At 39.6% G+C, this 19,187-nt stretch overlaps 1 non-coding gene across 1 annotated transcript; it reads left to right on the forward strand.

The window, feature by feature from the left end:
- The first annotated feature begins 19,080 nt into the window (after positions 1-19,080).
- On the forward strand, positions 19,081-19,187 carry LOC145110424 (small nucleolar RNA R71). Its single transcript, XR_013709803.1, has one exon. It is a non-coding gene; the product is annotated as a small nucleolar RNA R71 (small nucleolar RNA).

Consider the following 19,187-nt stretch of genomic DNA (forward strand, 5'->3'; position numbering starts at 1 on the left):
TTTGTAAACTTTCAAGACTTTTCATTTCTCATAACTTATGAGTTAATGGTTATTAAAAATGAAGACTCTTCATTTTTTGTAACCTATGTGTTCTTTTAATGGTTATTTATAAATGTGACTTTTGGTTATCCATAACTTAAGAACTAGTTATGGACTCCATTAAAACACATAAAGATCAAGAATTAATCTAATCAATTATTAGCACATAATTTCTATGATCTTCTAAACTCATATGTTTATGAGTGTTCATATATGTTTATGAGTGTTCATATCAAAATTTCAAGAATCGTAAGTACATATACACAACTTGAAATTTTGATACGAGCTTTTGAACAAAACTTCGATTTTCAAGTTTTTTTTTTTGCATCAAGTATCAAATAAACAAACCAGGCTCTGATACCACTGATGGGTTTTTGAGCATTCTAACACTCCTATGGTGTACATGCAACCCTAGAAACCTTGGATTTATGTTTGACTATGATACATGCAAATAATTATTTTTCCAAGGTTCTTATCCTATCAAGCATGGCATGGGGAACTTGAATCAAATAAAGCTAGTAGAATTACTTACCATGTAGTTGTAGTTGATTGCTTGGAGTTTTAGAGCCTAGCACCAATAGTGTGGATGCCTCACATGGAAATCACAAATCACCACAAACTTGGAACTTTGAGAGAATAGTAATCACCTTCTTGAAATCGGCCCTCTTACTTTACTCACCACAACTCATATGATTTCAAGAACCAAAGCCTCCTTTATATAGTGTGGTGGATTAGGGTTACATTCATGTAAACCCTAATACCCATGTCTTTTCATTTCCATGAGATCCATGGGTTAAAGCTCCATGGAGTATCCATGGACTTTCCATGCAAGCCTAGCCCATTCCAAATAAGCATTAGCCCACACTATATAAATACAAGAGCCCGTATTTAATTAGTCGTACTTTTGATCTCTAAATTAATTCTAGATTAATTATAGATCAATACTAATTAAATAATATGATTTTATATTAATATATTAGGACTTATAATATATTAATAAATCATAACTTATACTATTCTCAAACGATTATCCATAAATTGTTCGGGTGAAGTGCAACCCAAATGGACCATGCCGGGTCGGGTCAACTACATACCAAATATAGTTATGGACTTAGACACTATATCCAACAACAAGAACATACAAATCATTTTTATGCCTTTATTATCATTGTGAAAAAGGATAATCGTTTCAGAAACAAACATATACATTTTAATACGGGACTTAATTGAGAATTCGTGAGGCATTCATCTTCAATATACCTTTTAAGGTACCACTAGAAGTCCTGTTTATAACCACAATCTCCCGTCCGGAGAACGTGACAAGTGTGTATAGATCTATACGGGACTAATGATCTCGCGCCCTGACTGCTAGCTACAGTCCCCGGGGTGACAAATGTCATCTCATTTCGACGCCTGAAGAACGTCGCTACAGGCAAATTATGATAGTACGGTTATAAAAACTCACTGGATAGACAATTATTATGGTATTACGTTTTAATGGGAAAAGTAACAGATACAATTCTTTTCACATTCAAATACAAATCTTCTTATAGTTTTGTTTTATAATAAGACTATATATCATCTTTTGAGCATGTCATAGTTGCTTACAGGTTACGGTCTTGGACATTTAAGACTGCATCTCATTTAGTTAAATATAGGATTTTCCTGGTTCAAATACATACAGTTTATACAATGACCTTTCATACTCATTTCATACATTTGTTAGAAAATATCGGATTTTCTGGAAAACATACACGAACTTTCGAATGGCATACATTTTATCAAAACACTACTTATGAACTCACCAACTTTATTGTTGACACTTTTTCTTTGAAATAACTTGTATTCTCAGGAAAACGCTAAATCAGGTAGCAACTACTTTTGAAGACTAACGCGCTGGCGTTAGTAACATATTTTGGATCACCATATTGTATTTGATATTTAAACATGTAACACATACAATCATGTAAAATTTTCAAATATATTTATATTATGGTGGTGTGTACTTTCTTTACTATTCAATTGTTGTGATACTGTACATGACGTCCTCCGCCCCCAAACGTTTCCGCCGTTCAGGTTTGGGGGTGTGACAGATTGGTATCAGAGCATTGTTTATAGTGAACTAAGTATATCAAAACCATTTATTTTTTATATACAACTATAAACACAACTGGGCAAAAACACTCTGACTGAGAGTTATACTTTTAAAATGAAATTTTTATAAAGTATACATGCATACATTATATAACAGGGTCAGTATCATGATGAAAACAATATAGAAGTATTATAGATGAGTTGTGCACTATAGTTATGCCTTGAGATATGTAATTGGAACTGGGATGAATATAGCATGATCAACTATATTTGTCCGAGAGCCGACCAGCATATGCCAGGGGATAGCTACAGTGGACAACAAGTCAAAAACATACCAAACTTATAAACCTTAGAATCACACGTAACATTTAGAATACTATAGGAGTATTTGGTAAATGCAATAAGTTTAAACTTTGATACTTCAGTATGTGCTTTAGTTTATAGTAAATTCTTAACCCTATTCTCATATAGACACAATGGCTGGATTCCACCTACCAGGAGATCCCTACTACCCCAATCAAGGCAACGGGGGATGGGAGGAAGACGACCCAGAAGAGGATGAGGAACCCATGGAGGAGGAGGAAGAGGAAGGCTCTGATGGGACAGACTCAGAACCAGAAATAATCAATCCACCAGCCGTCCGACCTCCTGCAGTTCGAAGAGGTTTTCAGGGACCAACTCCCGTCTGGGGAAGTCACATTCACCATTGGAGTCAACAGCAAGGATTGCGCCCTCCCTACGGCATGTGTCGGGACTTCTACGACGTTAGTGGTGGAAGTTCAGCTGACCGGGCTCTCCCAGTCATGGTGGGCAAAATAGCCAACCAGTCCTACCAATCAGGAGTTCAAACGAACCGGATTCGCGAAACCGACGTAGAGGTACAAGGTAACGCAGCCGATATCCGTCACCTGGATAGGATGCAGGGGGATGCCCAACTCCACACCGACACACTCCAAGACCAACTAAACATAGCCCTCTCTGAGATAAGGGAGATGAGGGAGCAGCAAGCCACCTTTGACAGACGTCTCATGGGGGCCAAGCAACCAGACACGGAGTCAAGCTCCGAGCGCAAACCACATCGCAAGTAGTACTTGCCCGACTCCCAAAATTTTGTTATAGAATACGATCTCGACTAAAAGTCTTACTTTTCTCTAACTTTTGCAATCGGACACCTTTAGAAAGGTCGAAAATTTTCCTAACTCCAAAATGTAACCCAATATATGTTTAATATATAAGGAAGTACTCCTTTTGTGTGTTAATTCTTTGCCTACCACTCGAATTCATAAGTTTATCTATAAACTCTAATTATGAATCAAAATCGAGAACCTTGTTTATGTCGAACCCAATTCATGAAATGTTGAAAATGGCTAACTCATTAACACACGACTTTCAAACATGTGAGACTTATTGTCTTCCATTAATTTTGTTTCAGCACAATGCCTCCTCGTAGGTCAGCACGTCGAAATACGACACCAACACCGCCACCACCACCTCCAACGTACGATCCCGCTATGGTACATGCTGCCATCACCGCAGCAGTAGCAGCTGCGCTATCCCAAATAAACTCTAATGGAGCCGGAGGGAGCGGGAGTAGTACCAATCATCAGAACCACGACACCAGTCATGGTCATATTAGGGAATGCACCTACAAAGAATTCTCGAACGCCAAACCAAAAATGTTCAACGGCACTGGAGGAGTCATTACACTTATGCAATGGTTTGAAAAGACCGAGACGGTCTTTGAAATCTGTTCATGCTAAGAAATAAGCAAGGTCAAGTTTGTTGCTTGTACCTTCACAGACCGAGCCCTCACATGGTGGAAGGGCCATGTGAAATTCGTATCTCTTCCAGTCGCCAACGCCATGAGCTGGGAGGACTTGAAGGTCCTACTGTTAGAAGAATACTGCCCGAGGGGCGAAATTCAAAAACTGGAACAGAAACTATGGAACTTGAAAATGGTTGGTTCCGACCTAGCCGCCTATGCGGCCAGGTTCAGTGATTTGTCAGCCCTATGGCCGAGAATGGTCAACCCGGAGCAGAAGAAAGTGGAAAGATACATCTGGGGGTTGTCACCCCAGATTCAAGGGCGTGTTTTGGCTTCCAACCCAGTCACATTCAACAGCGCGAAGCGCCTGGCTCAACGACTAATCGATCACGGGGTTAAACACGGTACTATCACAGTTACTCCTGACCCTCCGAAGGAGGTAGAGGACCGAAGGAAACCCTGGAACAAGAGAAGGGGGCAAACCCCGCAAGAGAACCCCAAGAGGCAACAGTTAGTGACAGCTCACGCTGCTCCTGTCCCTACCACCCCCGCACCAACAAAGCCGTACATCGGCAATCTGCCGAAGTGCAATAGGTGCAACTTTCATCACCACGGACCCTGTCGTGAGATGAATTGCACCAAGTGCAACCGGAAGGGACACACTGTCCGCTTCTGCAAGGAACCAACCCAACCAACCGCTCCAGCCGCAAATGTGGGAGTAGGTCGTACTTGTTACGAGTGTGGAGCAACGGGACACTATCGAAGGGACTGCCCGAAAGCAAACAATGGGAATACGGGTGGAAGTGGCCGAGTATTCGCAATGGGCCAGGAGGAAGCCGTTGCGGACCCCACTGTTGTTACGGGTACGTTTCTCCTCAATAACTCTTATGCCTATATGTTATTTGATGGTGGAGCGGAGAGGAGCTTTGTGAGTCATAGTTTTAAAAACCTACTCAAACAAATCCCTCAATCATTAAGTGAAACTTTTATAGTAGAAATGGCTAACGGGAAAACAGAAAGCGCTAAGGAAATATACTTAAACTGTACCCTCTCATTAAACAATAATTCCTTTCCAATCAACCTCATGCCAGTCTCAATAAAAAGTTTCGACGTCATCATAGGCATGGATTGGCTAAGTTCTCATCGTGCGGACATTTTATGTTACGATAAGGTCGTTCGCCTTAATCTGCCAAATGGCGAAGCCCTCGTTATTTATGGCGACAAACCTAGCACCCCTCTTCGTATCATCTCTTGCATCAAGGCTTAAAAATATCTATGCAAGGAGTGCCACACGTTCTTGGCACATATTGTGGATGTGAATCGAGGAATAGAAGACTTCAAGGGCGTGCCTGACGTCTGTGACTTTCCTGATATCTTTCCTGAGGATCTTCCAGGAGTACCGCCTGCGAGACAAGTCGAATTCAGAATCGACTTAATCCTTGGAGCCACCCCTGTGGCCAAAGCGCCGTATGGGGACACAACTCGACATGAGCACTGCTTACCACCCACAGACGGATGGTCAAAGTGAGCGAACCATTCAAACGCTTGAGGATATGCTTCGAGCATGTGTGATAGACTTTGGAAGGTCGTGGGATACCCACTTACCTTTAATTGAGTTTTCGTACAACAACAGTGATCACACAAGCATCAAAGTTGCTCCTTTCGAAGCATTATATGGTTGTAAATGTAGATCACCGTTGTGTTGGACTGAGGTAGGCGACACTCAACTGGCAAGAGAGCAGACACCAAACAATGCATTAACAGGACCAGAAATCATACGCGAAACGACAGAGAAGATAGTTCAAATCAAAGCTCGACTTCAAGCATCACGAGACCGACAGAAGAGCTACGCTGATAAACGGCGAAAGCCCTTGGAGTCTCAAGTCGGGGATCGGGTGTTGTTAAAAGTATCTCCCTGGAAAGGGGTGATTCGTTTTGGGAAACGGGGAAAACTAAACCCACGGTACATTGGACCATTCAAGATTCTTGCCCGAATCGGTCCCGTGGCTTATAGACTGCAGCTACCTACCGAACTCAGCAGTGTACACCCCGTGTTCCATGTTTCCAATTTGAAGAAGTGCCTATCCGACAAAACTCTCATTATTCCATTGGAAGAAATCGAAATCAATGAGAACCTCCTGTTCATCGAGGAACCAGTTGAAATCATAGACAGGGAGGTGAAGCGTACTAAGCAAAGTCGCATTCCAATAGTGAAGGTTCGGTGGAACACGAAACGTGGACCGGAATTCACATGGGAACGCGAAGACCAGATGAAGCAAAAGTACCCTCACCTATTCTCGCATTCTCAAATCTAGCTTCAAAAAGAATTTCGGGACGAAATTCCCTCTAACGGGGGGATGATGTCACAACTAGCATTCTAGCTAGGAAATTCTGTACTCTTGTAAACATTATCTACTGTAAACTCGTAACCCTAATTCATGTTATGCTTGAAGTTCAACCTATGGAAACACATTCAAACCTAGATTCATCAAGTAAAGTTGAAAACCCTAGAAATCCCGGTTTAAGTCCATTATGGACTAGGATTTTCTTATTGGGCCTAATGGGCCAATAAACTTCCAATGTGACTATTTTGGGCTTAGAACTCTTAAATGGGTTCTCATTGGGCTCACTCTCATGAGACTTAAGCTTTTTGGGCCTTATAAGCCTAAAATGGACTAGTTTACCTTTAATGGGCCTTATTGGGCCATAACAAATCCAAATAACTTTAATAGACTTAAATTCATTCCTTTATGCTAAATTGGGCCGTGAACTACTCTAAAGGCCCAATGGGCCGAAAATCATCAAATTGGGCCTCATATTATGGACTCAAGCACAAAAGGCCCAAGCCATTCTCTTCCTTCCCTCTCTCTCGGCCCAAGTAGAAAACAAAAAAAGGGGAATTAAGGAGGGTTAGCCACCTCCTTATTACATGTTGGACTTCCATGCAAGTTCACATGTCTCCATGCATCCATCCCTTCACTTATCTCTCTCTTCTCCTTCTCTTCTTATTACTCACGGCCGAAGGTAGTAACACACACACACACATACCAAACTCCATTCCAATACTATCAAATTCTCTCAAGAACATCCCCATTCTTCCTTTAAAATTTCGAGACTTGCTTACATGCCAAGAAGATCATTCACTCATAACACAAATCTTTGGTAAGTTTTTACTTATATCCAAAGTTTAACTTCTATATCTCATCAAAAATCATCGTTTAATTCATTCAAATTCATGGGAAAAAAGATGTCATTCACGGTTTCTACAAGGATCAAAAGGTCAAAACAGCCAAAATAAGAGTTTTCATAAATATTAGGCATTTTAAAGGACTAAAAATGTAAATTTTAGCCTAAAGGGCTAAAATTTGGGCTTTTCGGCTATTTAGGCCCAAAAATGCGAAAAATCAAATTTAAGGGGTTGGAATGAAAAGTTTTCTCAAAACAGGGGCTATAAACGTAAATAAACCTATTTCAGGGGTTAAAATGGCCTTATTTATCAAAAGGGACTAAAAATGCAAAGATTTTGGATTTTGGGTAAAAAGTGTAAAAATTGCCAAAAGTGTGGATTTAAATGCAAATCTTTTAACTAAGGGACTGAAACTATCCAAAATAAAATTTTGGGCTTAAAATATTATTTAATCAAGTGTTTAGGCCAAAAATGTCAAGAAAAAGAGTTCAATGACCTAATATGTCATTTTTCATAAAAAGGGCTAAAAATTGCCAACTTTACGAAAATAAGGGCTGAATAGGTCAAACTAATATTTTTGGTCAATTATGTTAATAATAAAATAATTGGGTCAAAATATACAAAACTTTATAACTTATGGGTTTTAAATAGAAAAATAACTATTTTTATATATCTATGAATCGTTATAAAACAAATTCGTGATTATTACGACATATCGATTAAACAACTTCGCAACACTAATACTATACAAAACAAGTAAACATTCTAATTGTTGGGCTTGAGAGATTCTAATCATGCTTATTGGGTCTTCGTGACCCATTAACATGACTTTTGGGCCCAACATAAATAATACATGTTATTGGGCCTCCTGTGACCCAATTACATGCTTAAGGGACCCTCAATGGTTTTTACATGCTATTGGGCCTCAGTGGCCCATTAGCATTGCTAGTAAGGTCCAAATAAATCATATGCGAAATGGGCCAACGCGCCTTTCGTATACTCGACAGCCTTAAATAATATACGTAATTAGTAGGGCCTAGTAGTCATCTTCTCCTCGTCTGTTAGGCTTACCTTCTCTTCAAGTAAACTAAAATCAGGTCATTAATCAAGGTTAATCAAATTCATGTGGATTAAGTGAGTAATAACGAGTGACACCAATAAGTGTCCGTCGTAGTCTGTAGTTGTAATCAAAGTCTCCTGGAGGGAGAGCGAGAGTTTGTGTATAGATCTATATGGGGGTGACTCCCCCACACCTAAGTTGTTCGCTACAGTTAGACTCGGCCAGTCTAGGGTGACAAAATCTTAAGATCAATTCTGGTGTTCATTAGAATGTCAAGACAGACGAACTAGTCCTTATCATGCATGGTTATAACGACTCACATAGAAATCCGATATCATTTAAGTAATCAAGGGAAATCATATTCATTCGCTGTGACGATACAATAATACAAAACAATCATAACTTTTTATCGGAAAACATCGGGTTTTCCGGGGAAACCAATCTTACCCATTTGTACTTTCAAAAACTATAATGCAAAACTTCTCATTTATACACGTTTTGAAATCATTCACGCATATACTTACAAGATCATTACAACATTTTCATGAAAAGTCTTATTACAGAAAATATCGGATTTTCTGGGTTTTACGAACGACATAAACTATTTTACATCAAACATACTTATGAACTCACCAACATTATATATGTTGACCGTTTTCAAAATAACTTGTATTCTCAGGTAATCGTTAGAACGAAGAAGCATCCAGTGTGTTGAAAGTTTCTTTTATAGTTGCTAATCACCAAACACTTTATATTTTGGGATCATGTAATGTAAACCATGTACTTGATGTAAATAATGCCAGTTGTACTATGTAATGTTTGGTGATGAATGTGTTATGTTTCATGTATATTCATTGTGATGATATTTCAATTTAAGTCACTGATGTGTGTAAAACCAACTTGTTTTATTCCTACTCTAAAAATATAATTTAGACACACAAAGGCAGTGAACCTGTCTTTTAGTGGTATAGTTGAATAAGTAGGGTGTCGAACTCGAGGAACGGAAATTAACCTAATAACTAATTTTAACCAACAAGTAATAAAAGTAAAAGGGTTTTCTCTAGTTTTACAAGACTAAAAACTTAGACACACTAACTAACACGCAATTAACTAATCAACTAAAACCAAGTAAAAATTCACCAAATTTGATAAAAGGTTTCTGCTTAGGTTCAACTCATTCACTCCTATGGTTAATTTTATGGCAAAGCAATAGATTAATTGTTATTAGTTACCGACTAAAGTGATTAGATTCGCATTCGCTATTACCAATCCTTAGAAAATCAATTAATTTAAGCAGTGATCAAGTGTTTAAGCTAATTAATTCCCTAGTTCAATTATTCGGATTAAATAAGACTTGTAATTGGTTAATCAAATTACTAATTCAATTAGCCTCTTGTTGTTGGTTTATCAACAAGCTCACATATTAATTTACCCATTCTATAATTAATCCTAGTTTCATATTCACTAGTCCTAAGCACATAACAAAGTGTTCACATAAATCATATGAGGTAAACAATTAAGAGATGTTCATGCAGCCTAATTGCCTTCCTATTAACAGAGAATAGTTATGGTTAATGCATAAGGATCTTTAACAAGCTTAATTTAACAAAATCACCAATTAACAATTAATCAAACCATAAGAGTAAAATTGTCTTCCCTAAACAAAAACTAGTAAATTTAGCTCATGATTACAGTAGTCAAAAAGCTAAAAACGAAAGTAATCAACTCAAATATTGTTCAATTCAAAGATAAAGTGGAAAATTAAACCTAAGTTGCCTTGAATCTTCTAAGAATGAGAGATTAGGGTTCTTCGCACGTTCTCCAGGTCTCCAAGGGTTTCCTTAGTCGCAAAGTATTTTCTAGAAAAGCCAGAAAGATCCTCCAATCGGATTTATTGCTTCTATTTATAGATAACTCAAAACAGGGGCTACTCGTCGAGTAGACAACCGACTCGCCGAGTACCCTTGACGAATCCGTGTACGGTAAGGACTTTACGTGCTGCTTCGCGAATCTTCGTGGAAACTCGTTGTGTAGACGATTGGACTCGCCGAGTAGCTTCAGGTTTGTACTCCTTTCTTCATTCTGCATCTTCTAATTGCATCTCCTTCCTCCTTTTTGCTCCCGAGCATGACTTCTGGACTGAAAATACAATTCAAACATTATTAAGTACCTTTTGTCCATAATATGCAAATAATTAGCTAATAATTGATAAAAATCTGTACTAAATATATGGCTAAATATGCAAATATCAAAATATCCCACACTTGACTTTTGCTTGCCCCCAAGCAAAACTGAATTTTTACACACTAGAATCACATAAGACAATCCCAATCAAACCCAGCCATTATGCCAAGACCGCAACGCATGCATTTGTGTCTAAAGTTTTTCCTAAGGACCCCCCCTCAATTCTAAATACTCACAATCCTCATAAACACTCGCCCACTTCTTTTGAACAATGCTCATTTTATACATCCCTCTGAATCCATCCGCAGAAAACATCCTAGTCTCAAGGTGTTTTTGGTTGAGCAACCCAAGCATACATAATCTAAAAATTACAATTTTTCCGATACCACTATGGAGCTTTTTGGAATTCTTCACCTTCTTGATAATTTGAACTTTGATTTCTTTAAATTCTTCAAATTTGCCACCTTTTTGATTTTCGTTGATTTTTGGGTATCTTCAACTTTTTGGAATTTCTTTAGAATTTTTGATCTTTGATCTTCATACTTTGTACTCCAAAAATTCTTCAAACTTTTCTTGTAATTCTCTCTTTCTTTTTTTTTACATGTATATCTCACTTTTTGTTCACTCAAATCCTACATGCTTAAGCATGCGCGCTCAACTTCAACCTTTATTGATTAAAGATAAGAATTTTCCTGGATACATTTCTGGTACACGATGCTAAACTTATTGTATCCCTCAAACTAAGCGAGGTTATGTTTTTGTCCCATGATTTCACTAGAATAAAGGGGGCCAGAAATGCACTATAACGTGTATAGGCTCAACTAAACATTTGGGTCTTCATGCAATCATCAAACATGACACTTGGCATGATTCCTAATTGCTTTTATCAAAATTTTCTAAATTAAGATCCTAGCAATATTAATGCAAATTTTTTCAAAATTAAGCCTAATTTAGGATTCTAAATTTACTAATATAACCAACCCCCTACCCCACACTTAATTCATGCAATGTCCCCATTGCATGTTATGCACGAAAAGAAAAATGCAAAAATAAAGAGGGAATTGGAACAAACTCCCCTGGGATAACAGTGGCGAAGTTGATATCTCTTCTCTTCAGCTCCATCTTCAATTGACTTTAGACATGGGAACAGCTCATCCATGTCTTGGGTGTCATGTCTCGTGTGGAAAAACATCTAAATAGCTCCAATTATTAAGGAAAAAGCTCTCAGAAATCTCCAGGAATTAATCTTCATGATAATATGAGTAAAAACTGCAGCGAATGTGCCCAAAATCCGAATCATGAGAGTAGTATCTTGAGTGACTCGTCGAGTAGAACGGGAACTCGGCGAGTAAATTGACTCCAAGCAGAAAATCGTGATATTGCAGATGGACTCGTCGAGTCCAATATGTGCACTCGGCGAGTAGAGCGCTGAGTGGAAAAAAATAATGTTCTGCTTTTTATCCTTTGCTAATTTGCTGGAATATGATAATTCAACGACTCTTCTTTGATTTCTTCAGTAAATAACACATTTTGTCACCCTTATTCCTAACGGACTCGATCCTAACTTGAAATTGCATACTCTCATCTAGACCCGACCCTCACTCTAGCCTTGACTAATGAGACTCTTATATTGCATCCTAATCTTCAATCCTGAAAAGAAACAAGGCAACCACAGTAAAAGAAAACAAGCACACTCGTAATTAAGTCTTAATACATAAAAGTTCAAAACACAAAACCAACAAAATAAAATAACATCCAAATTAAAAACATAAACTTTCAATCTTCTTCAATATCATCTCCTCCAGCTCCACTCCCACTCGCTTGATTGTTCCTCCTCTGCACACGCTCCTCCCAACTCATCACATACGGGAATCCGGGTCCGAGCCTTGGCGCAATATTCATTTGTTCAAAGAGATAAACAAATGACTCGTTGTTATAATTCATACTTCTACCAAGGTCATCTTGGTACCTTCTTGCCTCAACGTGGTACCAATCCATAGGCAAGTCATCGTCCACCGGAATGACCGGTTGGTCTTCTCGGACTTGCTCCCTCCTTTGCCTCACCCGTCTTCCCGGCTCCTCAGGTACCAACACCCCATCCGCATTGGGGATGCCAATGTGCCCCCCCACCATAGTCGTCAATAATCCTCGCTCTCCTATATAAGGTGGTGCTAAAAGGAGGGGACGGAACCATTGTCAACATCCGAGCTTCCCTTTTTTCAAAAATCCCATATGTTCTCGCAAGCCTTGTGACAAACATGCCCCCGTTGATCTTCGAGGTTATCCGCTCTTTGACTGCCCCTTCTGTTAAATATTTCGCCAAGCAATATGGAAAGTTGCAGAAAACATCGGGAGTTATAATACTCCACATATAGAAAATGTCAAGGGTGGGAACTTTATCATCATCCTTCCTCATGTTGATGGTGCTAGCAACGAGACGGTGGATAAGACGATGGATGGGTGAACGGATAAAGCCTTCTTGGGCGGAAGATGGAATATAGACCCGGTTGGCGATAGTATTCCACCAAGTCGATGCCACCACCCGCTCGGGCAAATCTTTGTGACATTGTTCTAGGAAGGTTTCAAAATCTTCGGACATAATCACAGCTTGATCATATATCCCCATCCTCCAAGCAAGCTCTGCAATGCTACATTGATGCAACTCCCCTCCAAGACAAAAAGTAATAGTGTTTGAATTCTAATAGTCACTACCACCTCGGAAGGAAATAGTGGCAAAGAATTCCCAGCACAACTCTTGATAAACGGGCTCTTGAATTTTGAAGAGCCGGCTCCAGCCATCGCACACTATATTCATCCCCTCATTGTTGAAAGACTTGACCAAATAAGGGGTCAACTCCTCCTCCAACCCAGTTTGACCAAACCACTGCCAGTCAATTGCATTTGGAACATATATTTCTTTGCGTTTCAATGCTTCCAGTTTGTTTTTCGCACGAGCCAATGAAGATTTTGAGGTAATGCTTGAAAAGTTTAACCATGAAAGATCCCCATAGTCACCTCCCCTGGAACTCTCTCTTCTTCTAGACATTCTGCCTGCAAAACACAACCAAACACACCAAAAACAAAACACAGAAAGATTAAAAACATAAAAATTCCTGGCTTCTGCAACATGGACTCGCCGAGTCCACGAACCGACTCGGCGAGCAGGATGAACTTTGCGAGTCCAGATCTGTTGGATGAAATTAACCGGCCAAATCTGAAAATTTCTTCAGGGGTATGCTTCGGTATGTTCCAGGAGCATAACTATGTAAGAAATTTTGTTTAAAACGTCCTAATTTAACAAGAACTCAAAACCCTAAAATCCAAGTTTAGTCAAAATCGGGATTTTGCAGAAATTAAGGGTCTAACTTGACCAAAGATTGAAACTTTTAACAGATTAAGGGTGAAAAATGGTTACCTTGTGGTTGGATTTGGAAGAAAATGGAAGAAATCAAGATGAAAGCCTTGAGGGAAGTCGCTCGTCGTGTATGGGTGACGGCTGTGAAATGTTGAAATGTTTCTCAATTAGGGTTAAAAACCCCTTTTACTGAATGTGAAAAAAAAAATTATGGTAAATACGTGGACTCGCCGAGTAGGTGTAACTACTCGCCGAGTAGTTTCGCGATTTCGCGTTTAATCGGGATTTCTCAAATGGACTCACCGAGCAGGTTTAGGGACTCGACGAGTCGTTTATTCAGAAAGCAAAATAACAACGAAATTTTAAATTGTATGCCACACCCCACACTTGAGCATTGCTTGCCCTCAACCAATCATCAGAAACTCAGAAGAAGAATGATAAAAGCAGATCCTAAGAAAAACTTAAAATAAAAATGAAAAAATAAAGGAAAAAGAAAGCAAACTCTAAAATCGGGTTGCCTCCCGGAAGCGCTTCTTTTTAAGGAGTCATTAGCTGGACTCCTTTCCGCTTACGTTTCTGTAATCCCTTCCAGCAGCAGCCCTTCTTCAAGTTCTTCATTTCCCGTAATTCCTTCTTCATATCTTTTCACTCTATGACCATTGACTTTGAAAGGAGTTCCATCTCTTGATATTAGCTCAATAGCTCCATGTGGAAAAATTTCCTTCACTATAAATGGACCATCCCATCGTGTCTTTAGCTTGCCCGGAAAAAGTTTGAGCCTTGAATTAAAAAGTAACACCTTTTGTCCTTCGTGAAAGTCCTTATTACCCTTGAGTCTTTTGTCATGCCAATTCTTGGTCTTTTCTTTGTAAATCAAGGAACTAGTGTATGCCTCATTCCTTAGTTCTTCAAGGGCATTCATTTGCATCAATCGGTTGTTTCTAAGTTCAGCCAAATCAAAATTGCACATCTTTAAAGCCCAAAATGCTTTATGCTCAATCTCAACTGCCAAGTGGCAACTCTTCCCATAAACCAACCGATATGGTGTAGTACCAATAGGTATTTTGAAAGCTGTTCTAAATGCCCAAAGTGCATCATCAAGCTTATCCGACCACTCTTTTCTATTACTTCCAACCGATCTTTCTAATATTCTCTTCAACGCCCTATTTGTAACTTCAGTTTGCCCACTCGTTTGAGGATGATAGGATGTTAAAAATCTATGGTGGACACCATATTTTTGCAACACCTTAGCTAATTGATCATTGGCGAAGTGGGTGCCTCAATCACTAATTAGAGCCCTTGGAACTCCAAATCTTGAAAATAATTTCTTGAGAAAACGTACCACTACTCGAGCAGCATTCGTGGGTAACGTTTGTGCCTCCGCCCATTTGGATACATAATCGACTGCTACCAAAATGTATTTATTTCCCTTTGACATTGGGAAAGGTCCCATGAAGTCAATTCCCCAAACATCAAATATTTCACAAACTTGAATGCTATTTTGGGGCATCTCGTTTCGTGATGAAATGTTTCCCGATCTTTGGCATGAATCGCATTCTTTGACAAATTTTGTAGCATCTTTAAAGATAGTAGGCCAATAAAAACCCGAATCAAAAACCTTCTTGGCCGTATATTGCGCTCCATGATGTCCTCCGGTGGGCCCGCTATGACAATGCTTCAAGATTTCCCGACTTTCTTTTCCGGATACACATCTTCTTATCATACCATCAGCACAGCTACGAAAGAGGTATGGCTCATCCCAAAAGTAATACTTAATTTCTGAAAAGAACTTCTTCTTTTGTTGGCGGGTCAAGTCTTTTGGGATGTATTCACTAGCTAAATAGTTAGCTATATCTGCAAACCATGGAATCTCTCCTGCTATAACCAATAAATATTCTTCGGGAAATTCATCTCCAATCTTGTTTTCTTCTAACTCTTCCAAGTGCGGGTTTTCCAATCTCGATAGATGATCGGCAGCCACGTTTTCCATCCCCTTCTTATCTCGTATTTCAATGTCAAATTCTTGTAACAGCAACACCCAACGAATCAACCTTAGCTTAGCATCGTTTTTAGCAAAAAGATACTTAAGGGCAGAATGGTCAGTAAAAACTATGGTTTTTGACAAAACCAAATATGAGCGAAATTTATCAAATGCAAAAACCACTGCTAGTAGCTCCTTTTCTGTAGTAGTGTAGTTCTCTTGTGTTGGGTTCAGGGTCTTACTTGCATAGTAGATCAGCCGAAAATGCTTGTCAATTCTTTGTCCCAAAACAGCTCCTACCGCAAAGTCACTAGCATCACACATGAGCTCAAAAGGAAGACTCCAATTTGGAGCTACCATAATAGGTGAAGTACTCAACTTTTCCTTCAACAAATGAAATGCTTCTAGACATTCTTTAGAAAAGTTGAATGGGGCGTCCTTTAAAAGAAGTTGATTCAAGGGTCTTATGATCTTCGAAAAGTCTTTAATAAAGCGCCTATAAAACCCCGCATGGCCTAAAAAGCTTCTTACCCCCTTGACATTTGTTGGAGGTGGCAATTTGGCTATAGTGTCCACCTTTGCTCTATCCACCTCTATCCCCATACTCGAGACCTTGTGTCCTAGCACAATTCCTTCCTTCACCATAAAATGACACTTCTCCCAATTAAGGACAAGGTTGGTCTTCTCACATCTTGCTAACATTAGATCCAAGTTGGACAAACAATCTTCAAAAGAGGACCCGAAAACCGAAAAGTCATCCATGAAAACCTCCATAAACTTATCGATCACATCGTGGAAAATGGCCATCATACACCTTTGGAAAGTAGCCGGTGCATTGCATAACCCAAAAGGCATGCGTCTATATGCAAATGTTCCACTCGGGCATGTAAAAGTAGTCTTCTCTTGATCTTGTGGGTCGATTGGAATTTGAAAATATCCCGAGAAACCATCGAGAAAGCAATACTATAGATGCCCGGACAGCCTCTCGAGCATTTGATCAATAAATGGCAATGGAAAATGATCCTTGCATGTTGCATAATTTAGTTTCCTATAGTAGATGCAAACACGCTACCCGGTCACCGTTCTTGTTGGGATTAATTCGTTATTTTCATTTGCTACCACCGTCATTCCTCCTTTTTTCGGTACCACCTGCACCGAACTCACCCACGGGCTATCGGATATTGAGTAAATAATCTCGGCATCTAATAGTTTCACCACCTCCTTTTTCACAACTTCTTGCATGTTCGGGTTTAGTCTTCTTTGATGTTGAACTACAGGTTTAGCCCCATCTTCTAAGTTAATTTTATGAGAGCAATAAGCTGGACTAATTCCCTTGATGTCGGTTATCTTCCATGCTATAGCACATTGCCTCTTCTTTAGTACCCCCACAAGACTTTCTTTCTCATGTTTAGTCAAATCAGCAGCTATAATTACAGGTTTTTGTTGACCCTCTTCAAGAAATGCATACTACAAGTGACCTGGTAGTGCTTTCAGCTCAGTTTTTGTGTTCTGGATGTTGCACACGTCGAGTCCAGTGATGGGACTCGTCGAGTCCTGGGCAAATTTCGCGACTAATCGGGATTCTTTGGATGGACTCGTCGAGTAGGTCGATTCTACTCGGCGAGTAGAATGTTCAGTACTTTTGATCAGCTCATTATAATCAGCTTCCTCAAGCAGTCTCTCTATTTCCAGTAGGTCGCCTTCAGCATCGAATTCTTCATCAAAGGTGATGGTGGACTTGTTTGGTTCTTCATTATTCCATTCCTCCATTAATTCTTCCAACATATCAATCGAAAATGTTGTGTCATCACTACTCCTTGCGTGCTTCATGGCTTGATCAACCCCAAAAGTGACTGATTCGTCCCCCACCCGTAGAGTAAGTTTGGAATCTCGCATGTCAACTATAGCGCTTGCGGTGTTAAGGAAAGGTCTTCCAAGAATGATCGGGACTTGAGGATCCGCTTCCATGTCTAACACTATAAAGTCCGCGGGAAACACGAACTTATCAACCTTCACCAATAGATCTTCACATATTCCCCTTGGGAATGTAACCGTTTTATTTGCTAAGTGAATTGCCATTCGAATTGGCCTTGGCTCCGGGAGATCTAATTTCTTGAAAAATGAGTATGGCATGAGATTTACACTCGCCCCTGAATCAGCCAATGCATAGATGGTGGCTAAATTTCCGAATTTACAAGGCAAGGTTAAGCTTCCCGGATCACCCTTCTTCTTCGATAGTTTGTTCAACATGGCAGCTGAACAATTCTCATTTAGAACTACTTTCTTCACTTCTTCCATCTTCTTTCTATTAGTTAGAAGCTCCTTGAGAAATTTGGCGTATTTTGGCATTTGTGCAACCGCTTCTATGAATGGTATATTAATTTGAAGAGCCTTTATGTGTTCTAGAAACTTTTGGTAGTCTTCTTCATTCTTTTCTTGTCTAGCTCGGGCTGGATACGACAGTGGAGGCTGATATGGCTTAGCTGGAGACTTAATTTTCTGATCAGGTGTCGGACTCGTCGAGTCCATATCCTGGACTCGGCGAGTAGTGTCTGGGTTCAGCTGGGTCTGATTTTGGTTCTGCTCTTCTGCCTCCTCCTTTTGTACCAGCTTCGGATCTTCGTTCTAAATAGGGGCCAGAGGAGTAATTATCTTTCCGCTCCTAGTTGTCACAATATTTATATGTGCGCCTCGTGGATTGTTTTCGGTATTACTAGGAAGTTCTCCCCGTGCTCTTTGATTTATTTGTTGGGCAAGTTGCCCCAGCTGCTTCTCAATGTTGTGAATAGATGCTTGCTGATTCCTTAATATTGTTCTTGTATCTTGTATTGCAGCGTTGTGGTCATTGTGTCTTTTCTGGGATGCAGCTACAAATTTAGTGAGCATTTCTTCTAAATTTGGTTTCTTTTCTTGTACCGGCTCCTCCTTTTGGTAAAAACCCATTGCCTTTTGTCTATACTTCTCCTCCTTCGCCTTCTTGTACTCATCATAAGGAAGCCATTCTTTCTTAGGTTTTCGCCAATCGTCATTAAATCTATCACCACTAGAATAGCATACTTGCACTTTCTTATTCCCGTTCTCGTCCAAATCACAATCTCTTGATAGATGAGGCCCATTGCAATTCTCACATCCTACCTGAATAGCATGGATTGTTTGATCCATTTTGTCCATCCTCCTATCCATGGTTTTCAACATTGCCATAACTGCCGACAAATCTTCTGAAGCTGCATAAGCTGATCCCCTTGTCACATCATTCCTTGGATTGTGGTATTCTCTAGAGTGCTTAGAGAATTCCTCAATTAGTTGCTTTATCACCGGGGGTGCCTTCTTTGTGAGCGGTCCTTGCGAGTCAAGTAATTACCTTGTTGTCACGTTTACTCCATCATAAAAAATGGAGACTTCTTGTTGACTATTAAGATCGTGATGTGGTCAATTCCTTAGTAAGCCTTTGTACCTCTCCCATGCCTCATAAAGTGATTCTCCGGCTTGTTGCTCAAAATTAGCTATAGCTTTCTTCAACTT

Source organism: Lactuca virosa, chromosome 4 (genome assembly GCF_052849685.1).
Source record: "Lactuca virosa cultivar CGN04683 chromosome 4, Lactuca_virosa_CGN04683_v6, whole genome shotgun sequence".
Classification (NCBI taxonomy): Eukaryota; Viridiplantae; Streptophyta; class Magnoliopsida; order Asterales; family Asteraceae; genus Lactuca; species Lactuca virosa.